General features: G+C 48.1%; 1 protein-coding gene across 2 annotated transcripts in view; it reads right to left on the reverse strand.

Moving 5' to 3' along the window:
• Positions 1 to 24014, reverse strand: part of fsip1 (fibrous sheath interacting protein 1) — a 942743-nt gene that overhangs the window by 622215 nt on the left and 296514 nt on the right. The gene's annotated exons all lie outside the window — the stretch shown is intronic.

Genomic DNA, 24014 nt, shown 5'->3' on the forward strand with positions numbered 1-24014 from the left:
CTCCTACACGCCTCCAGTATCAAAATCCAGCCCCATATGTACATCAACCACACCACCCTCATCAACCCTCTCCGTTACTTCATCAAAGAACTCAATTAAGTTAATGAAGCATGATTTGCCTTTAATGAATCTATGCTGGATTTCATTTATTAACCCATATTTTCCCAAGTGCTAATTAATTTTCTCCCAGATCACTGTCTCTAAATTGGCCTGTAGTTGCCGGGTTTATCCCTCACCCCTTTTTTAACAGAGGTGTAACATTTGCAATCCTCCAGTCCACTTTCACCATGCCTATATCTAAGGAGGATTTGAAGACTGTGGTCAGAATCTCCGCAATGTCTACCCTTACTTCCCTCTAGGATGTCTCCCATCCAATCCGGGAGACTTTTCTACTTTGAACGCTGCCAACCTTTTAAGTACCTCCTCTTTATCTATTTTTATCCTAGCCAAATTCTCTACTACCTCCTCCATTACAGTGACATTGGCAGCACCTTCTTCTTTAGTGAAGATAGCTGCAAAGTACTCATTTAATACCTCAGCCATGCTTGTCCTCCAGAATAACACCCCTGCTGAGTTAGAACGATACCATAGTGACGATGGTAGAAGGCACTGTTATATTTGAGGTATAAGTTTCTGTCCTTTAAATAAAGATGAATGACTTATACAATGTGTTACCGTTTAACCTGAATTTTAAAGTAGCTTGTTACCATTTTTTAGTGCGTGCTATTAAGCTAGTTTTGCATTTCCCTATTTAAATTAGAGGATGAGTTCCAGGGCTAAAGTGCCAAATTAGTGTTTAGTGGTAGAAGTTTGATCCAAATTTATATCATGTTTAAATAGCCTACATGGTGTTGACCAATAACTGCTGTCTGTTTTGAAAACTGAAACTACATTTTTCAAATGCAATTTCAAACAAGTTGGAGCAACAGCCATGCAGCAATGGTCAAAATATTGTCTCAATAATTAAATATGTGGGGCCCGAAATTAACTTCGAGGCGCATTTGAAAGGGGAAGGTCCAATATCGTGTAAGAAACCCGGAAGTAATTTCGGCACGCCTGTCTGTGGCATTTTAATGCAGGCACCTCATTATCATTTTACTTCCGGGTTTGGCATCGAATGCGTGGCAGCAGTTGTGATGCGGACCTGCATGACGTGATCTCAACTCTAGTATTTAAAGGGCCAAGCCAAAGGTGGAATTTGGAGGAGTTGGGAGGTTTGGCACATAGACAGCAATTTCAGAATCTGGACTCGGGAGTGCTTTGTGTCAGTGGGATTGAGGAGTGGCGGGGGGGGAAAGAGTGGTTGGATGTGGTTGTTACATGGGTCCAGTGGTGGTAACTAACTGAACCTTACAGCTATAAGGGAATCCTTGGCATCCTGGGCAGCAATGGGAGTGGCTAGTGCTGCATTGGGGTTGTGATGCACTATCAACAACACCAAAGACTACGAGTTGAACTTATACGAAGTAGGCTTTTATTGACTAAGAACTGGAGCATGCCTCTGCTAGTGGATCCATCCTAAGAGCGCCCGGGGGGAAGGGTGGTGAGTCACCTTTATACCCGGGCTTAGGGGTGGAGCCAGGGGCGGAGACATGCCCGGACCTGTACAGAGTTAACAGTGGTTTACCACACAGACATGTACAGAGTTAGCAGTGGTTTACCACATTCACCCCTCGTTTAAAAAAGAGTCCGGCGGGGTGAAGTGTTTCAAAAGTTCGTATACGAAAGTCTCTCCGGGGGTCTTGTCTACCGTAATGATCTTCGTGGTGCCGGTTGCGGCGGTTCTTTGCCCGCAGCCACTTCTCGCGTGGGACGGAGCACTGGCGTGTCGTCCTCTCGGGGTAGGGATGGCACCGGCATGTCGTCAGTTCGTGGTAGACACCCCGGTGGTGCGTCGTGGGTAGTGGTGGTGGGTGGAGGTAGTGGATGGTGATCGATGGTGTTTCGGGTGGTACCTGAGGGTGCGAGGTCTCGAATTGAGACTGTGTCCTCCCGCCCGTCAGGATACGCCACGTAGGCGTACTGTGGGTTGGCGTGGAGGAGGTGAACCTTTTCGACCAGGGGGTCCGTCTTATGGCTCCTCACGTGTTTCCTGAGCAGGACGGGTCCCGGAGACGTCAGCCATGGCAGTAGTGATGTCCCCGAGGTGGATTTCCTGGGGAAGACGAACATCTTCTCGTGAGGGGTGGTGTTTGTGGCAGTACAGAGCAGTGATCGTATGGAGTGGAGCGCATCGGAGAGGACATCTTGCCAGCGGGAGATTGGGAGGCCCGTGGATTTTAGGGCGAGCATGGCGGTCTTCCACACCGTTGCGTTCTCCCTCTCTACCTGTCCGTTACCCCGGGGGTTGTAGCTGGTAGTCCTGCTCATGGCTATGCCCTTCTCGAGCAGGTACTGGCGCAGCTCGTCGCTCATGAACGACGAGCCCCTGTCGCTGTGGATGTAATTGGGGAAACCAAATATGGCGAACAGGTCGTTGAGGCACCTGATGACTGTGGCGCTGGTCATGTCCGGGCAGGGGATGGCGAAGGGGAAACGGGAGTACTCGTCAATAATATTGAGGCAGTACATGTTGCGGTCAGAGGCGGGAAGGAGCCCCTTGAAATCGACGCTGAGACGTTCGAAGGGGCGGGTGGCTTTAATCAGGTGTGCCCTGTCTGGCCTATAAAAATGCGGTTTGCATTCGGCGCAGACCTGGCAGTTCCTGGTCATGGTCCTGACCTCCTCGATGGAGTAAGGCAGGTTGCGAGCTTTAATAAAATGGAAGAACCTGGTGACCCCCGGGTGGCAGAGATCATTGTGGAGGGTCCGTAGCCTATCGACTTGTGCGTTGGCACATGTCCCACGGGATAGGGCGTCTGGGGGCTCATTAAGTTTCCCGGGCCGGTATAAGATATTGTAGTTGTAGGTGGATAACTCGATCCTCCACCGCAATATCTTATCATTTTTGATTTTCCCCCTTTGTCTGTTGTTAAACATAAATGCTACTGACCGGTCAGTGAGCAGGGTGAAACGTTTACCGGCCAGGTAATGCCTCCAGTGCCGTACAGCCTCCACTATCGCCTGGGCCTCCTTCTCGACTGAGGAGTGTCGAATTTCGGGGCCCTGGAGGGTCCGTGAAAAGAAGGCCACGGGTCTCCCCGCCTGGTTAAGGGTTGCGGCTAGGGCGAAGTCGGATGCATCGCTCTCCACTTGGAAAGGGATGGACTCATCCACTGCGTGCATCGTGGCCTTCGCAATGTCCTCTTTTATGAGGGTGAAGGCCGCACGGGCCTCTGCCGTCAGGGGGAAGGAGGTTGGCTTGATGAGGGGCCGGACTTTGTCCGCATAGTTGGGCACCCACTGGGCGTAGTAAGAGAAGAACCCTAGGCATCTCTTCAGGGCTTTTAGGCAGTGGGGGAGGGGTAGTTCCAGGAGGGGGCGCATTCGGTCGGGGTCGGGGCCGATAACTCCGTTTTCCACCACGCAGCCAAGAATAGCGAGGCGCGTGGTGCGGAACATACATTTTTCTCTGTTGTATGTCAGATTCAGCCGTTGGGCCGTACGGAGGAATTTTTCTAGGTTGGCGTCGTGGTCATGCCGGTCATGGCCGCAGATGGTGACATTGTCTAGATAGGGGAAGGTGGCCTGCAGCGCGTTCTGTTCAACGATCCGGTCCATCTCCCTTTGGAAGACCGAGACCCCGTTGGTGACGCCGAAGGGGACTCGGAGGAAGTGGTAGAGGCGACCGTCGGCCTCGAAGGCCGTGTACTGGCGGTCCTCAGGCCTGATGGGGAGCTGGTGGTATGCCGACTTCAGATCAATCGTCGAGAATACCCGGTATTGTGCTATCTGGTTGACCATGTCAGATATGCGGGGAAGTGGGTATGCGTCTAATTGCGTGTATCGATTGATCGTCTGGCTGTAATCAATAACCAGGCGCTGTTTTTCGCCGGTCTTCACTACCACCACTTGGGCTCGCCATGGGCTGGTGCTGCCCTCGATAATCCCTTCCCTCAGGAGTCTTTCTACTTCTGATTTAATAAAGCTCCTATCCCCGGCACTGTACCGCCTGCTTTTAGTAGCAATTGGCTTGCAGTCCTTGGCGAGGTTAGCGAACAACGGGGGGGGGTTTGACCTTCAGGGTGGACAGGCTGCATACTTTGTGCGGCGGCGTGTTTAAATTCTGCCGGCTGCAGACTGTAAGTGGGGGCAGGGGCCCGCCATATGCCATCGTGACGCTCTCCAGATGGCACTGGAAGTCTAATCCTAGCAGTACGGGAGCGCAGAGCTGTGGCAGGACGAGGAATTTAAAATCTCTGTACTCCACGCCGTTCACTGTCAGAGTCGCTACACAGTAGCCGCCGACGTCTGCCGTATGGGACTTTGAGGCCATAAAGACCTGGTGGCGTGTGGGCATAACCGATAGGGAGTAGCGTCGCACCGTGTCGGGGTGGATGAAGCTCTCCGTGCTTCCGCAGTCGAAAAAGCAATTTGTGGCATGGCCATTTACCTTTACGTTCATCATGGACCTGGCTAGTTGATGGGGCCTAGATTGGTCCAGGGTGATGGAGGCCATCGTCGAGGTCGGTGGGTCGCTGTAGTATTCGCCCGCGCCGGGGGCCTGGTCCCGAAATGGTGTCCAAGATGGCGGCTCCCCCGCGGCTGGTCGTGCCCAAAATGGCGGCCCGCACGGCTCACACGTGGTTGGTGGGGTCCAAAATGGCGGCCTGCACGGTTCACACGCGGCGCTGCTGGAATTGGGGGTCGATTTCGCCCTGCACACTCTCGCGTAGTGGCCTTTCTTGCCGCATTTGGGGCAGGTCGCGTCCTTTGCTGGGCATTGCTGTCTGGGGTGCTTGGCCTGGCCGCAGAAGTAGCATTTCTGGCCTCTGGTCATTGCAGCTGTAGTTGGGCTGCTGGCAGCTTGTGGCCTTACCGGGTCCCAAGATGGCTGCTCCAGTGACATCCACGTGGCCATCCGGTCAGGGGGGGTAGGCGTCCATGTTCTGGAGGGCCACGTCTAACGAGTTAGCGAGGGCCACCGTCTTCTGCAGGTCGAGCCCCCTCTGTTCCAGCAGCCTCTGCCGAGTATAGTTGGACCTGATGCCGGCTACGTAGGCGTCTCGGATCAGGTCTTCCGTGCATTCCTTGGCCGTCACCGCTTTGCAATTACAGGCCCGGCCGAGGACTCTCAGTGCCAGTAAATATTCGACGCCCGATTCCCCGGGGCGCTGTTTTCGGGTAGCCAGGAGGTGTCTGGCGTAGACCTCGTTAACAGGCCTCACGTATTGTTCCTTTAGCGTCGTGATGGCAGCCGCGTAAGTTGTGGCGTCTCGGATGATCGAGTAGACTCGGTGGCTCACCCGTGAGTTCAAGACAAGCCGTTTCGCGTCATCTGTAGTGACGGTAGTGCTGCAGGCCTCCAGGAAGGCTTCAAAACAGCTCAGCCAGTGTTCAAAGTTATTGGCTGCATCTGCTGCTTGAGGATCCAGGTCTAAACATTCCGGCTTCAAGATTTGCTCCATGTCGAAAATTTAGTCAATAAAATTGATGCACTATCAACAACACCAAAGACTACGAGTTGAACTTATACGAAGTCGGCTTTTATTGACTAAGAACTGGAGCATGCCTCTGCTAGTGGATCCATCCTAAGAGCTCCCGGGGGGAAGGGTGGTGAGTCACCTTTATACCCGGGCTTAGGGGTGGAGCCAGGGGCGGAGACATGCCCGGACCTGTACAGAGTTAACAGTGGTTTACCACACAGACATGTACAGAGTTAGCAGTGGTTTACCACAGGTTGGCATCTTTCTCCTCCTCGAATTTGTCCGCAGACGATGTGTGCTCGGTCCCTTGTTCCTCCAGCAGCTCCAATCCTCGCAGCTGCGCAATGTTGTGCAGAGCGCAGCACACCACAATCATTCTGGAGACCCTGGCTGGTCAGTACTGAAGGGCGCCTCCAGAACTGTCTAGGCACAGCAAGCAAATCTTGAGCATGCCAATTGCTTGCTCAATGACACATCTGGTTGTCATATGGATTTCAGTGTACCGTTCTTGGGCTTCGTTGGTTCTGTTTCTCATGGGTTCCATCAGCCAAGTTGAAGGGGGTATCCTTTGTCTCCTAGCAACCACCCCTTAAGTCTGCTTGCAGGTCCAAAGAGGTCGGGGAGCTTGAACTGCCACAGGATGAAAGCATCATGGCAGCTCCCTGGGAATCTGGCGCACACCAGCTGCATATTGATGGAATGGAACCCCTTGGGGTTTATTAATACTTTTGGTTGATCTGGGATGTGCAGATTGCCATGTGCGTGCAGTCGATGACGCCCTGCACCTGTGGGAAGCCAGTCAGAGACGCAAGCCCAAGCGCCCGCTCATTCTGACTGACGTCATCACAGGCGAAGTTGACATAATTGCTGGCACTGGCAAGCATCCCATCAGTAACCTACCTTATGCATTTGTGTGCAGCCGACTGGGAGATCCTGGATATGTCTCCAGCAGTGCCCTGGAAGGATCCAGAGGCAAAAATGTTGAGGGCAGTGGTCACTTTGACAGACATTGGTAATGCGTGCTTACCAGATCCAGCATAGAGCAGGTCTTCTAGGAGGATGCAGGTGACTGTCAGCACCTGACACAACAACCTTAGCGCTCTGGAAGCACTGTTCTTCTGAGAGATCTAGGAAGCTGAGCCTCTGCGTGTACACCCTGTTATGCGGGTAGTGCCTCCTGCGAGCTGAACCTCTCTGCTGTTACCCCCTCTACTCACCACCTGCAGATCTCTCCTCAGCTGTCAGCTGTGGCTCAGTTGGTAGCACACTCACCTCTGAGTTAGAAGGTTGTGGGTTCAAGTCCCACTCCAGGGACTTGAGCAAATAAAGCTAGGCTGACACTCCAGTGCTGAGGGAGTGCTGCACTGTCGGAGGTGCCATCTTTTGGATGAGACGTGAAACCGAGGCCCCGCCTGTTCTCTCAAGTGGACGTAAAAGATCCCATGGCACTATTTCGAAGAAGAGCAGGGGAGTTATCCCCGGTGTCCTGGCCAATAGTTATCCCTTAATCAACATAACAAAAACAGATTATCTGGTCATTATCACATTGCTGTTTGTGGGAGCTTGCTGTGCGCAAATTGGCTGCCGCGTTTCCCACACTACAACAGTGACTACACTCCAAAAAAGTACTTCATTGGCTCTAAAGCGCTTTGAGACGTCCGGTGGTTGTGAAAGGCGCGATATAAATGTAAGTCTTTCTTTTTCTTTCTTTCACAGCACGCTGGTGCTGTGGCTGCTGCTGATGGTCATCTTGCTCATCCTCTGCGGTCCAATCTAAGGCAGCCAAGCCGCCACCCATCCTGATCTGAGTCTCAAAACCTCCAAAGTGTAGAAACTAACCTCTCACCACAAGTACTCTGAACAAACCCTTTCCCAGTGGTAGGTAAGAAACCAGCTGTGAGCACTAAGTATTTATTGTAGTATTTGCCTGACTTTTAATGTGTTCTTGCCTTGGTTTCAATAGCAAGTTGCAGGAAGGAAGCCCGGGAAACCCATGCATGCTCCGTCAAATTTGATTGTACGTTGAAATAGCGCTACAATGGAATGATTAACATATTTAAATTAGTAACCTGCCTCTCCAGAGGGGGTTACGTACAACCTGCCGAATGCACCCAAGTTAAACCCGGAAGTCAGTGCGTTGGAACCGGCTTCTGGATGCGAAGGCATTTTCAACCAATTTAACTCACAACCCACCCCTAAACCCACACACTGCTCCACATTAAAAATTCCCCCATGGTATGCAGAATAAATTACTATTTTTTTCGTTTTAGTTGTAAAATAGGCTTATTTTTATTATGCATCGAGATATTGCACATCACACACATTTATATCTGTAGTCAAGCTCAAGATAAATAGAATGATTTATAACATGACAAATGATGTTAAAACAGATTTGGAAAGTTCAGTTAAATTATTGGTAAAAAATCACTATGTTTGAGGAGTTTTGATTTAAAACATTATTCTGGATTCTTAAATGTAAAAACATAATTATAAATTAATTATAAGTCACCCTTTAGTGAAAACTACAAATGATAACACCATGAGACAAACGTAAAGCTACAATTATGAAGATTTCAATACAATCCAAGAATGTACCTTTGCTTGACAATTTCACATCCACACTCATTTTACTGTAGTAAAAGAAACTGCAGATCTTATAAACTATTTCAAAAAATGTTTCGTTTTCATTTTACCTAATCCAAACTTTTCTGTAATATTGAAAATTCAAATAATCTAACATGTTCCACACTGATTTGTTCTGTACCAAATGTTCCAAACACTTGTAACAAACTCTCATAAACACCTCATCAATATTAAGCACCGACAGTTGTATACAGCTATCCTATCTCTTTTCTTTGAAATTCAATTCCGTTTTATATTCCTTTACACATTCCCTTTTATCTCATTAGTATGCTCAACACATCGTGATCTGGCTCTGCCATTTTAAGGAACACATTCTGAACTGTCATTTGTTTGACTTATCAATCCATTCTTTTCTATATGTATTGCTTCACTGTCACTTACCTTCATCTCCTTACACCATGTCCTCTTTTGCTTCTTAGGGTTTATCTGGCTATACCTGGCAATTTATTGTTTCCACAGTTTCCCAACAAGAATAATTAGTTCTTTATTTTTATTCCGCTTACCAGTATGTCTGCTATCAAAAACATGCATGGGATCTTCTTTTTGTAACTGTTAAACCTGTTTCTTCAACACTCTAAAAGGTCTTCTGCATCAGACGACTGCACATGCTTACTCAGCATGTCATTATCTGCCTTAAGTTTCTTCTTTTTAAAATTCTGATTTGTTTCCAACTATTTTCTACATACTCACTGCTACTTAAATTCAATTCTGTTTATTCCCCGTGACATAATACTCATTTCTAATGAACAATTGGGCTTTGGCAAGACATAGGCCTAGAAATATGGGAACGCCTGCTCGGAGGGCCCAGGGTAAATACCCTGCGTCAGAATGGTGAGGTCCGAGGTGCCCCTGATATTGGGCTTTGGTCATAGAGCCAGCGTGGCAAAAAGAGGAGAGGATTAAAGAAAAATCGGGCCACTGATAACATCATACCGGCCCGCAGTTAAGTGGCTCTAGGAGTTGGGGGCGCAGGTTGGGTCGGAGCCCGTGATCGGGTGTCAGGGTGCCTGGAATCCATGATCGGGGGTCGAGGCGCCTCGAATCTTGCGGTCCTTGCAGGGTTAAATGACCCAAAGACTAAAAATTACCCTACTTGTAGTCATTTGTTTACTGGATTAAACAAGGTCCTGTACTATGCTACCACACTCACTTCAAAATGGTAGATATTGGCCCGTAATGTCCGATCGGAAGCCTCCTGCGTGCGGGTGCCTCCTATTGGAAAAAAATCTACGAACTTACCCGAGGGCTCCCGAGGTCCGGACACTTCTGCTCCTGGGCCTCTCCAAAGTCGAAATGCACAGGGCCCACGTATCCCAGAGGTGCATGCAGTTCGCAAGCGTCCCTGGGATCACGTGGGCCATGGGGAGCCAATAGGAGAAGGGAATCTCCCTTCATACTTTTGACAGATAGACCTGTCAAATATATGAATGGAGATCACCCCAAAAACACACTAAAACATTAAATACAATTTTTTAAAAATCATGTTTTTAAAATGAGTTAAAATTACTTTAAACAAAATTTAAATTTTTTGAAAAAAATAATTCGTTTTTTACGGGGCTAAAAAGAAACTTACCTTTTAAAAAAGTATTTTTAAATTATAAATGAGTGAAAATGTTTTTTTTTTTTTTAACTTTTTTTCTACTCTTAAGCTAGTAAAAGCAGGCCTTACGCCTGCTTTCACCAGGCATAAGATTTCTAAGGGTTTTCAGTGGGCGGAGGTTCTGCAGAAAGCGGAACACTCCACCCGCAGAGGCCCTTCTCTAGGGCAGGCGTCCGATCTGTCAAGAGCTTGACAGATCGGAAATGCTGGTTTTCAGTGCATGTGCTTCACTTGCCTGAAACCAGCATTTCCGATGTCCCTACAGGTGTGTACACAGCGCGTACACACCCGTAGGGATCGGAAAATATGGGCCATTAAAGTGAGGCAGTATTTTACAGGCTAAAACAATTAATATATTTATTCATAATTAAGTAGAAATGGGAGGCAAATACTGAAAGTACAATCTATAAATATGAATACAATTTGGAAAGTCTGCAGTTGGTTGATTATTCTTCATAAAAACATAACCAAAAAATCTCTCCGCTCTTAAAAACAAATTTTTGGCTATTGGTACTGCAAATTCGATTAGTTCAGCCTTCTCATGAAATATTTATACCATACCATAGCATCATACCAACAAGGTAAATAACTTACCTGAATGTGGAGCACTCCTGTTCCTCCCGGCTCTATATTACTTACCTTCTTGGTTGGCAGGTGCTGGCTGCCTCAAAGCAAACCAATGTTGGAGCAGGGACTCAAGCAGGTGTCAGGCCCCTTATTTGCATATGCAAAGGGCCTAACATCTGCTTCATGTGTGGGTAAAAGACACATCTTGTTTATCTTTACCCAATGTGGCGGTCTCGGAACTTGCAATGTGCGCTTCCTGTTCATCATTTTGGGATTTTAGTCGGCCGCATAGGCCATAAACCACTTTAATTTAGATTGCATGGGCTTTGTGTCACACAGTTCTAAATATTCTATCATAATACATTTTGACCTGAGTCTCTCTAGTATAAAATTGAGTTCTCCTGAACTCAATTTCTACCAAACCATTTCTAGCTTTTGATATGAAAACAGTGGAAAAGGTACAGCATAGATTCACTAGGATTTTACCAGAGATGAAGGGTTACAGTTATGAAATGAAATTTGTGAAGCTAAAGCTCTTTTTCACTAGAGTCAAGAAGGATAAGGGGTAACTTGATACAGGTCTTCAGGACTACAAAGGGTTCTGAGAAGATAAAGTGATAAATTGGTTCACTAGTCAGTGTAACAGTCATGACAGGAATAACAACAGAAAATGCTGGAATAACTCAGCAGGCCAGGCAACATCCGTGGAGAGAAGATAGAGTCAACGTTTCGAGTCAAACTCTTTGTCAAACAGTTTGACTCGAAACGTTGACTCCATTTTCTCTCCACGGATGTTGCCTGGTCTGCTGAGTTATTCCAGCATTTTCTGTTGTTATTTCAGATTTCCAGCATCCGCAGTATTTTGCTATCGTAGTCATGGCAGGATACAAGTTTAATGGCACATTCACACGTCAAGTTTAACATCAGTACATTGTCAATTTTGAGTTTGCACAAATACAAACTTGTGGAATGTAAATTGCTTGTCAATGCCCAAACTGACTCCAAAGCAAAGTAGAGTGAGGCCATATCCTCCAAGGAGTCTCACTCCTCTTCATTCTGGTGTCAGGTTAAACCCTAACTCCAGATTACAGCTGCATTTACACTATACTTGTAGCATTAGTGCAAAACAAAACTGCTTTGCACTGGCATTATGGTTATAGTGTGATTGCACCAATTTTCAAAACAGCGCGAGAGCGGGAGAATCCGGAGTTCAAAACAGCGTGAGAGCGGGAGAATCCGGAGTTCAAAACAGCGTGAGAGCGGGAGAATCCGGAGTTCAAAACAGCACGAGAGCGGGAGAATCCGGAGTTCAAAACAGTGCAAGAGCGGGAGAATCCGGAGTTCAAAACAGCGCGAGAGTGAGAGAATCCAGAGTTCAAAACAGTGCAAGAGCGGGAGAATCCAGAGTTCAGAACAGTGAGCGAACGAGAGAATCCAGAGTTCAGAACAGTGCGAGAACGAGAGAATCCAGAGTTCAAAACAGTGCGAGAGTGAGAGAATCCAGAGTTCAAAACAGTGCGAGAGCGAGAGAATCCAGAGTTCAAAACAGTGCGAGAGCGAGAGAATCCAGAGTTCAAAACAGCACGAGAGCGGAAGAATCCGGAGTTCAAAACAGCATGAGAGCGAGAGAATCCAGAGTTCAAAACAGCACGAGAGCGAGAGAATCCGGAGTTCAAAACAGCACGAGAGCGAGAGAATCCGGAGTTCAAAACAGCACGAGAGCGGGAGAATCCGGAGTTCAAAACAGTGCAAGAGCGGGAGAATCCGGAGTTCAAAACAGCGCGAGAGTGAGAGAAGCTGGAATTCAAAACAGTGCAAGAGTGGGAGAATCCAGAGTTCAAAACAGCGCGAGAGTGAGAGAAGCTGGAATTCAAAACAGTGCGAGAGCGAGAGAGTCCAGAGTTCAAAACAGCGCGAGAGTGAGAGAAGCTGGAATTCAAAACAGTGCGAGAGCGGGAGAATCCGGAGTTCAAAACAGTGCGAGAGCGAGAGAATCCAGAGTTCAGAACAGTGAGAGAACGAGAGAATCCAGAGTTCAGAACAGTGAGAGAACGAGAGAATCCAGAGTTCAGAACAGTGAGAGAACGAGAGAATCCAGAGTTCAGAACAGTGCGAGAGCGGGAGAAACCAGAGTTCAAAACAGCGTGAGAGCGAGAGAATCCAGAGTTCAAAACAGCACGAGAGCGAGAGAATCCGGAGTTCAAAACAGTGCGAGAGCGGGAGAATCCAGAGTTCAAAACAGTGCGAGAGCGAGAGAAGCCAGAGTTCAAATCGGTGCGAGAGTGGGAGAACCCAGAGTTCAAAACAACGCGAGAGCGAGAGAATCCAGAGTTCAAAACAGCACGAGAGCGAGAGAATCCAGAGTTCAGAACAGTGCGAGAGCGAGAGAAGCCAGAGTTCAAAACAGCGCGAGAGCGAGAGAAGCCAGAGTTCAAAACAGTGCAAGAGCGGGAGAATCCAGAGTTCAGATCAGCGCGAGAGCGAGAGAATCCAGAGTTCAGATCAGCGCGAGAGCGAGAGAATCCAGAGTTCAGATCAGCGCGAGAGCGAGAGAATCCAGAGTTCAGATCAGCACGAGAGTGGGCGAATCCAGAGTTCCAAACAACGCGAGAGCAAGAGAATCCAGAGTTCCAAACAACGCGAGAGCGGGAGAATCCAGAGTTCCAAACAACGCGAGAGCGAGAGAATCCAGAGTTCCAAACAACGCGAGAGCGAGAGAATCCAGAGTTCCAAACAACGCGAGAGCGAGAGAATCCAGAGTTCAAAACAGTGCGAGAGTGAGAAAATCCAGAGTTCAAAACAGTGCGAGAGCGAGAGAATCCAGAGTTCAAAACAGTGCGAGAGCGAGAGAAGCCAGAGTTCAAAACAGCTAGCCTGGAGCAGCGCAAACGGACCTGTGAGGGGCAAAAAAAATAAAAACTAAGTGTAACATCACAGGAAAGCAGGTAAGTGATAGCCGGTGAGTATTCCTCTATTTCTCCTTTTTTCCAAACTTGGGCATTGGTTTAAAGGGGAGCCGTGATTACAGATTAAAAGCTATACATAGATAACTGAAATTTCAAAACTTGAAAACCAAATTAAATAAAATATATTAGATGGCAGGACAGGCGATATGTTGCAGCTGTTGCATGTGGGAGCCGGTGGACACCAGTGTGATCCATGGCGACCACATCTGCAGTAGGTGTTGGCTGCTCGAGGAACTTTGGCTCAAAATTGATGACCTGGCATCCGAGTTTCAGACACTGCGATACATCAGGGAGAGGGAGAGTTACCTGGACACTATGTTCCAGGAGGCAGTCACACCCCTTAGGTTAAATACTTCAAATTTGGACCGTGGTCAGGGACAGGAGGGTGTGACTACGAATGAGGCAGGTATGGGGATCCACAAGGTAACATTGGAGGAGCATCAGCCCTTGCAATTGTCCAATAGGTGCGAGGTTCTTACTCCCTGTGTGGACGAGAGCAGAAACTGCAGGGAAAATGAGCGAACTGACCACAGCATCATGATACAGGGGGCCATTCAAGTGAGGGGAGTAAAAAAAAATGTAGTAGTGGTAGGGGACAGTATAGTTAGGGGGATAGATACTGTTCTCTGCAGCTGAGAGCATGAGTCCTGAAGTCTGTGTTGCCTGCCCGGTGCTAGGGTTAAGGACATCTCCTCTCGGCTGGAGAGGAACTTGGAGTGGGAGGGGAAAGATCCAGTTGTCGTGATCCACGTAGGTACCAATGACATAGGTAGGACGATATAGTGATCTGGTTTGTTATGGTTGGGGTTGTCCACCGGGTGGTGCTGTAGCCAATGCTGCTGCTAAGGTCAGGGGTTTCGCTTCCTGTATAGGTCAGCACAAGGTGGAATGCCAGGATGCTGATGCAGGCTGCCTGTAAATGTGTTTCCCAGTTGTTAATAAAGTACTCGTGTTAATTCTAACAACTAGCTTCTTTGAGTTCCTTGTTCCACTTCACCTCTTCACAAACTACTGTGCAAGGAGACACAGTGGCAGTGGAGAGAGGAGCAGGGGGTTTCATTTGAACAGTCCAAGAAACTGATGCTGTCGTCGGATGTGCTGGTTCACTACAATGCAGAGAAAGACATCATTCTCTCTTGTGACGCTTCACCTTACGGGGTGGGAGCAGTTCTTTCACACTGCATGGAAGATGGAACTGAAAGACCAATAGGGTTTATGTCCCGAACTCTAACACCAGCAGAAAAAAACTATTCCCAGTTAGACAAAGAGGGGTTAGCAGTAATGTTTGGGTTACAGAGGTTCCACAAGTACATATATGGCAGGAAGCTCACCATATGCACCGATCATAAACCTCTTCTCTCTCTTTTCAATTAAATGAAAGCAGTTCCACAGATGGTGTCACCCCGGATCCAGAGGTGGGCCATGACGTTGAGGGCATATGAGTATGTCATTGTCTACAAGGTGGGCAAGTACCTTGGGAACGCAGATGCCTTGAGCCGTCTTCCACTGCCAGGCACACCTATCCGTGCAGCTCCAGAGGACAGAGTGTTGATGTTGGAGGACACTGACAGGGCACTTGTGACTGCAGAGCAAGTAAGAACATGGACAGGTAAAGATCCAGTACTGTCTAGAGTTCGAGAATATTTGGTGAGGGGATGGCCACAGCATCCGGAAGGAGCTGACTTCACACCCTACAGTGTCAGGAAAACAAAGCCGAGTGTGCAGGATGGTTGCGTGTTGTGGGGAGCACGAGTGATTATTCCACAGCCAGCACGACAGTCTATCCTAGAGCAACTACATCAGTGTCATCCTGGGGTCTCGCGTATGAAAGCCTTGGCTAGGAGTTACTTGTGGTGGCCAAAGCTAGATGAGGAGATAGAAAATCTAGTCAAGACATGCAGCACTTGTCAGGAACACCGGAAGGCACTAGCAGCGGTTCCTCTCCACCCCTGGGAGTGGCCGGATAAACCATGGAGAAGATTGCACTTAGATTATGCGGGTCCATTCATGGGGAAGATGTTCCTCATAAATCATTGATGCACATTCCAAATGGATGGATGTTTATCCTGTAAATTCTGCTTCCGCCACTACTACTATAGACTGCCTGCGTCGGAGCTTCAGTAATCAAGGGCTACCGGAAATTGTGGTAAGTGACAATGCCACTTGTTTTGTGAGTACAGAGACAAAAGAGTTCTTGAGGAAAAATGGCATAGTGCAGGTGACCTCGGCTCCATATCATCCGTCCTCAAATGGACTTGGGGAGAGAGCCGTACAAACATTTAAAGAGATGATGAAAAAAAGTGCAGAAGGGAGTTTAGCAGCCAAAGTGTCACGAGTTCTGTTCAGCTACAGAATAACACCTCAATCCACCACAGGACTCTCGCTTGCTGAGATGTTATTAGGTCGTAGACTACGCTCCACTCTTGACCTTGTCCACCCAGACCTAAAAAGGAAAATGGAAAACAGACAAAACAAACAAAAAGAGAACCATGACAAAAGAACAAAGAGCCGAAGTTTTGGAGAAGGAGATGCGGTCCTTACCAGGAATTTCAGTTATGGACCTAAGTGGATTCCTGGTTTCATAGACTCAATGACCGGTCCAGTGTCATACAAGGTCATGTTGGGAGATGGTAGGGTAGTACGCAGACATGTAGATCAGATACTTACCAGGCAAGGGGAAATTGAAATGAAGGTTCCAGATGCAATGGCTGAGGACAGGTTGGCCCCCAGTTATTCAAGTGCATCTGTGGTGGCACCACCAGGGACAGCGACAATTCCACAGGAACCCATTCGTCAAGAGGGAACCATCGTTGCAGAGTCAGATACTCCGAGCACTGCTCAGGAGCAGCTGGTGGCTTCACCACAAACAAGCAGGGACTTTACTGTTAGACGTTCACAAAGAACTCGCAAGCCACCAGAGAGATTGATACTGACCTGTTAGATTCGTCAAGTATGGAACATGGTGAATGGAGACTTCTTATGTGACCCTTAGGAATGGTTGTTTGTTAAGAAATTCATACTGAAATCTTAAGGGGAGAGGGATATAGTGATCTGGTTTGTTATGGTTGGGGTTGTCCACCGGGTGGTGCTGTAGCCAATGCTGCTGCTAAGGTCAGGGGTTTCGCTTCCTGTATAGGTCAGCACAAGGTGGAATGTCAGGATGCTGATGCAGGCTGTCTGTAAATGTGTTTCCCAGTTGTTAATAAAGTACTCGTGTTAATTCTAACATCTAGCCTCTTTGAGTTCCTTGTTCCACTTTCTGGATTTATCACAGACAAAGAAAGAGGTCCTGCTGAGGGAGTATGAGCAGCTAGAGGCTAAATTAAAAAGCAGAACCACAAAGGTAATAATCTCTGGATTACTACCTGAGCCACGGGCAAATTTGCATAGGGTAAATAAGATCAGAGAGATGAACGCATGGCTCAAAGAGTGGTGTGGGAGAATTGGGTTTCGATTCATGGGGCACTGGCACCAGTACTGGGGAAAGAGGGAGCTATTCCGTTAGGACAGGCTTCACTTGAATCCTGCTGGGACTAGTGTCCTGGCGAATCGAATAACTAGGGCTGTAGATAGGGCTTTAAACTAAATAGTCGGGGGGAGGGGTCAGGTGAGTGGAAATTTAAAAAGTCAAAGAGAAAGGAGAAGGCAATAGTGCAGGGTAGCGATAGGGGTAATGATAACCAGAGTGTGACAGGAAGGGACAGAGCGTATAAACATAAGAGTGCATCACAAAGTGGGGTCAGAGTAGGGAAAAATGGTAAAAAGACAAAATTAAAAGCACTTTATCTGAATGCACGCAGCATTTGTAACAAGATAGATGAGTTGTCGGCACAAATAGAAGTAAATGGGTATGATCTGATAGCCATTATGGAGACGTGGTTGCAAGGTGACCAAGGCTGGGAACTGAATATTCAGCGGTATTTGACATTTCGGAAGGACAGGCAGGAAGGAAAAGGAGGTGGGGTAGCTCTGTTAATAAAGGATGAGATCAGTGCAGTAGTGAGAAATTATATTGGCTCAGAAGATCAAGATGTAGAATCTGTTTGGGTGGAGATAAGAAATAATAAGGGAAAGAAGTCAGTGGTGGGAATAGTCTACAGGCCATTGTAGGACAGAGCATAAATCAAGAAATAATGGAGGCTTGTAAGAAAGGTACTGCAATAATCATCGGCGATTTTAATCTTCATATTGATAGGACAAATCAAATTGGCCAAGGTAGCCTTGAGGAAGAGTTCATAGTGTGTATTAGGGATGGGTTCTTAGAACAATACATTGTGGAACCAACCAGGGAGCAGGCTACCTTAGATCTGGTACTGTGTTTTTTTCTATTGGTTTATGGGATGTGAGCGTCGCTGACAAAGCCAGCATTTATTGCCCATCCCTAATTGCCCTTGAGAAGGCGGTGGTGAGCCGCCTTCTTGAACCGCTGCAGTCCATGTGGTGAAGGTACTCCCACAGTGCTGTTAGGTAGGGAGACCCAGGATTTTGACCCAGCGATGAAGGATGGTGTGTCACTTGGAGGAGAACGTGGAATGGTGGTGTTCCCATGCACCTGCTGCTCTTTTTCTTCTAGGTGGAAGAGGTTGCGGGTTTGAGAGGTGCTGCCGAAGAAGCCTTGGTGAGTTGCTGTACTGCATCTTGTAGATCTCCCAGAGTCGCAATGCGGATTCCGCCCACTAAGGGGCACAATGGACATGATCTTCACCGCACGTCAATTACAAGAGAAATGCAGGGAATAGCACCAACCACTGTACATGGCCTTCTTTGATCTCACAAAAGCCTTCGACACTGTCAACCGTGAGGGATTATGGAGTGTCCTCCTCAAATTCGGCTGCCCTCAAAAGTTTGTCACCATCCTCCGCCTGCTTCACGACGACATGCAAGCCGTGATCCTGACCAACGGTTCCACCACAGACACAATTCACGTACGAAGCGGGGTCAAGCAAGGCTGTGTCATCGCACCAACTCTCTTCTCGATCTTCCTTGCTGCAATGCTCCATCTCACCCTCAGTAAGCTCCCCGCTGGAGTGGAGCTAATTTACAGAACAAACAGGAAACTGTTCAACCTCTGTCGCCTCCAGTCCAGATCCAAGGTCGTCCCATCCTCTGTCGTCGAATTACAGTATGCAGACGACGCTTGCGTCTGCGCTCACTTGGAAGTCAAACTCCAAACCATCGTCAACACCTTCACCGAAGCATACGAGAGCATGGGCCTTACACTAAACATCCGTAAGACAAAGGTCCTCTACCAACCTGCCCCCACCACACAGTACTGCCCCCCGATTATCAAAATCCACAACAAGGCCTTGGACAACGTGGACCACTTTCCATACCTCGGGAGCCTACTGTCAACAAGGGCAGACGTCGACAACGAAGTCCAACACCGCCTTCAGTGTGCCAGTGCAGCCTTCGGTCGCCTGAGGAAGAGAGTGTTTGAAAACCAGGACCTCAAACCCGGCACTAAGCTCATGGTCTACAGAGCAGCAGTGATACCCGCCCTGCTGTAGGCCTCAGAGACATGGATCATGTACAGCAGGCACCTCAAAGCACTGGAGAGGTACCACCAACGCTGCCTCCGCAAGATCCTGCAAATCCATTGGCAGGATATGCACACCAACGTCCGTGTTCTTGCTCAGGCCAACATCCCCAGCATCGAAGCTTTGACCACGCTCAATCAGCTCCAATGGACAGGCCACATCATCCGCATGCCCGATACGAGACTCCCAAAACAAGCGTTTTACTTCGAGCTCCGGCAAGAGAGCCCCAGGTGGGCAGAGGAAGCGCTTCAAGGACACCCTCAAAGCCTCCTTGAAAAAGTGTAACATCCCCACCGACACCTGGGAATCCCTGGCCCAAGACCGCACAAAGTGGAGGAGAAGCATCCGTGAAGGCGCCGAACACCTTGAGTCTCTTCGCCGGGAGCAAGCGGAAGCCAAGCGCAGGCAGCGCAAGGAGCACATGTCAACCCAAGCACCCCACCCACCCACCGTCTGCCCTACCTGTGACAGAGACTGTAGGTCCTGCATTGGACTCATCAGTCACCTGCGAACTCATTTTTAACGTGGAAGCAAGTCATCCTCGGTTCCGAGGGACTGCCTAAGAAGAAAAGAAGAGGTAGGGAGATCCAGGATTTTGACCCAGCAACGATGAAGGATCGGCGATATACTTCTAAGTCAGGATGATGTGTGACTTGGAGGGGTACGTGGAATGGTGGTGTTCTCATGCACCTGCTGCCCTTTCTCTTCTAGGTGGAAGAGGTCGCGGGTTTGGGAAGTGCTGCCGAAGAAGCCTTGGTGAGTTGCTGTACTGCATCTTGTAGATGGTACACACTGCAGCCACGGAACGCTGGTGGAGGGAGTGAATGTTTAAGGTAGTGGATGTGGTGCCGATCAAGCGGGCTGCTTTGTCCTGGATGGTGTCGAGCTTCTTGAGTGTTGTTGGAGCGGATTCGGCGATGGTAATGCCGTTGAATGCCAAGGGGAGGTGGTTAGACTCTCGCTTGTTGGAGATAGTCATTGCCTGGCACTTCTGTGGTGCGAATGTTACCTGCTACTTATCAGCCCAAGCCTGAACGTCGTCCAGGTCTTGTTGCATGCGGGCACAGACTGCTTCATTATCTGAGGAGTTGTGAATGGCGCTGAACTCTGTACAGTCATCAGCGAACATCCCCATTTCTGACCCTATGTTGGAGGGAAGGTCATTGATGAAGCAGCTGAAGATGGTTGGGCCTAGGACACTGCCCAGAGGAACTCCTGCAGCGATATCCTGGGGCAGTGATGATTCAGCTTCAACCATCACAACCATCTTCCCTTGTGCTAGGTAATACTCCAGCCAGTGGAGCATTTTCCCCCTGATTCCCATTGACTTCAGTTTTACTAGGGCTCCTTGATGCCACACTCGGTCAAATGCTGCCTTGATGTCAAGGACAGTCACTCTCACCTCACCTCTGGAATTCAGCTCCAGCTCCATTGTCCATGTTTGGACCAAGGCTGTAATGAGGTCGAGAGCCGAGTGGTCTTGGCGGAACCGAAACTGGGCATCAGTGAGAAGGTTATTGGTGAGTAAGTGCCTCTTGATAGCACTGTCCATCATTTTGCTGATGATTGAGAGTAGACTGATGGGGTGGTAATTGGCCGGGTTGGATTTCTCCTGCTTTTTGTGGACAGGACATACCTGCGCAGTTTTCCACATTGTTGGATAGATGACAGTGTTCTAGCTGTACTGGAACAGCTTGGCGAGAGGCGCGGCTAGTTCTTGAGCTCAAGTCTTCAGCATGATAGCCGGGATGTTGTTGGGGCCCACAGCCTTTGCTGTATCCAGTGTGTTTAGCCGTTTCTTGATATCACATGGAGTGAATCGAATTGGCTGAAGACTGGCTTCTGTGATGGTGGGGACCTCAGGAGTAGGCCGATATGGATCATCCACTCGGCACTTCTGGCTGAAGATGGTTACAAATGCTTCAGCCTTATCTTTTGCACTCACGTGCTGGGCTCCACCATCATTGAGGATGGGGATATTCATGGAGCCTCCTCCTCCCGTTAGTTGTTTAATGGTCCACCACCATTCACGACTGGATGTGGCAGGACTGCAGAGCTTTGATCTGATCCATTGATTGTGGGATCACTTAGCCCTGTCTATAGCATGCTGTTTCCGCTTTTTAGCATGCATGTAGTCCTGTGTTGCAGCTTCCCCAGGTTGGCACCTCATTTTTAGGTATGCCTGGTGCTGCTCCTGGCAAGCTCTTCTACACTCCTTATTGAACCAGTGTTTGTCCTCTGGCTTGATGGTAATGGTAGAGTGAGGGATATGCCAGGCCATGAGATTACAGATTGTGGTGGAATATAATTCTGCTGCTGCTGATGGCCCACAGTGCCTCATGGATGCCCAGTTTTGAGCTGCTAGATCTGTTTTGAATCTATCCCATTTAGCACAGTGGTAGTGCCACACAACACGATGGAGGGTGTCCTCATTGTGAAGATGGGACTTTGTCTCCACAATGACTGTGTGGTAGTCACTGCTAGCAATACTGACAGATGCATCTGCGACAGGTAGATTGGTGAGGACGAGGTCAAGTAGGTTTTTCCCTCGTGTTGGTTCTCTCACCACATGTCACAGGCCCAGACTGGCAGTTATGTCCTTCAGGACTCGGCCAGCTCGGTCAGTAGTGGTGCTACCAAGCCACTCTTAGTGATGGACATTGAAGTCCCCCACCCAGAGTACATTCTGTGCCCTTCCTACTCTCAGTGCTTCTTCCAGGTGGTGTTCAACATGGAGGAGTACTGATTCATCAGCTGAGGGAGGGCGGTAGATGGTCATCAGCAGGAGGTTTCCTTGCCCATGCTTGACCTGAAGCCATGAGACTTCATGAGTTCTGGAGTCAATGTTGAGGACTCCCAGGGCCACTCCTTCCCGACTGTATACCACTGTACTGCCACCACCCCTGGTGGGTCTGTCCATAGCCAGTGCCGAGGTCGATGCCAGGTGGTCCGTCCGGTTTCATTCTTATTGTGTTTCAATGTATTACAATTGAGTGGCTTGCTGGGCCATTTCAAAGGGCAATTAAGGTGGACAAGTCCCCTGGACCTGATGGCCTGCATCCTAGGGTTGTAAAAGAAGTGGCTGCAGAGATAGTGGATGCATTGGTTGCAATCTACCAAATTTCCCTGGATTCTGGAGAGGTCCCAGCGGATTCGAAAACCGCAAATGTAACACCCCTATTTAAGAAAGGAGGGAGACAGAAAGCAGGAAACTATAGACCAGTTAGCCAAACATCTGTCATTGGGAAAATGCTGGAGTCCATTATTAAGGAAGTAGTAGCAGGACATTTAGAAAATCATTATACAGTCAAGCAGAGACAGCATGGTTTTATGAAAGGGAAATCATGTTTGACAAATTTGCTGGAGTTCTTTGAGAATTTAACGAGCAGGGTGGATAAAGGGGAACCAGTAGATGTAGTGTATTTGGATTTCCAGAAGGCATTCGATAAGGTGCCAGTTAAAATGTTACTATGCATGATAAGAGCTCACGGGATTGGGGGTAATATATTAGCATAACAGAAAACAGAGAGTCGGAATAAATGGGTCATTTTCCGGTTGGCAAACTGTAACTAGTGGGGTGCCACAGGGATCAGTGCTGTGGCCTCAACTATTTACAATCTATATTAATGACTTTGATGAAGGGACCGAGTGTAATGTAGCCAAATTTCCTGATGATACAAAGATAGGTGGGAAAGCAAGTTGTGAAGAAGACACAAAGGGGGGAATTTTGCCGGTGCTCAGGGGGCGGGTTTGGAGGCAGGACCAGTGGCAAAATTGCAAATATTGACAGCGGGTCCTGAACCCGCTGTCAAGCCGCCTCCAAACAATTGCGCATAGACCCGACACCTAGCGGCGGGAAGATGACTATAGGTACTTAACAGCTTGTTAACAGGCAGCTAAGAGGCGTTTTCCAATTTTGACAGTTCTACTGCGGGCTTCCCGACGTCCGGACACCACGCCAGGGTAAGTGTGGCATGCTGTGGGTCTACTGTAATGTTTCTTTATTGATGACAGCTGCAGAAGTGGTGTGAAGGATCCAATGGTACACTGGTGAGTTTCAGAGGTAAGAAAATGTTGGGGAAATCATTTTTTATGTAATTAGACATTTCTGCAGGTAACAAGTTTTGAAGTGTTTGTGTAGTTCCACCTCATTGGGAGAACCTTTCTCACCAGTGACAGATCGTTTCTGCAACCTCACCTGCAGCTGCCATCTGTTCTAGCCTAAGGAGGGAGTCACTGGAGAGCCTGGGTGCAAGTGCTCATCTTTGTACAGTGATTGTCAGTGTCTGCAGCACCTCAATGCTGTCAAACACTGAAAAATCACCTGTCAAAAAATATTGTGGGTGGCCCCTTTAAGAAAACCGGCAGATGACATGTCATCAACTGACGTCATCCGACACCAGCTTTCTCTTAATTGGCCGGCAAGCCTGCAGGGCGGGCTTAACAAGGTCAATTGATGCAAAATAGCATCTGTGCATCAGACATCATTGAGGGCAGGATTGGAACCTGGAAGGCAACTGTTCCGCCCCCAAGCCGCATCAAAAGGTAAAATCCCGTCCAAAGAATCTGCAAAGGGATATAGATAGGCTAAGTGAGTGGGCAAAAAATTGGCAGATGGAATATACTGTGGCAAAATGTGAGGTTATCCACTTTGGTAGGAAAAATAAAAAAGCAAATTACAGTATTATTTAAATGGAGAGAGATTACAAAATGCTGCAGTACAGAGGGTCCTTGTACATGAAACACAAAAAGTTAACATGCAGGTACAGCAAGTAATTAGGAAGGCAAATGGAATGTTGGCCTTTATTGCAAGGGGGATGGAGTATAAAATTAGGGAAGTCCTGCTACAACTGTACAGGGTATTGGTGAGATCACACCTTGAGTACTGCATACAGTTTTGATCTCCTTATTTAAGGAGGGATATACTTGCATTGGAGGCTGTTCAGAGAAGGTTCACTAGGTTGATTCCTGAGATGAAGAGGTCATCTTATGAAGAAAGGTTGAGCATGTTGGGCCTATACTCATAGGAGTTCAGAAGAATGAGAGGTGATTTTATTGAAACATATAAAATGCTAAGGGGGCTTGACAAGGTAGATGCAGAGAGGATATTTCCCCTTGTGGGGGAATCTAGAACTAGGGGGCATAGTTTCAGAATAAGGGGTCACCCACTTAAAAT

Source organism: Somniosus microcephalus, chromosome 12, assembly GCF_052327205.1.
Source record: "Somniosus microcephalus isolate GS21.2 chromosome 12, FLI_Smic_1.0, whole genome shotgun sequence".
NCBI lineage: Eukaryota > Metazoa > Chordata > Chondrichthyes > Squaliformes > Somniosidae > Somniosus > Somniosus microcephalus.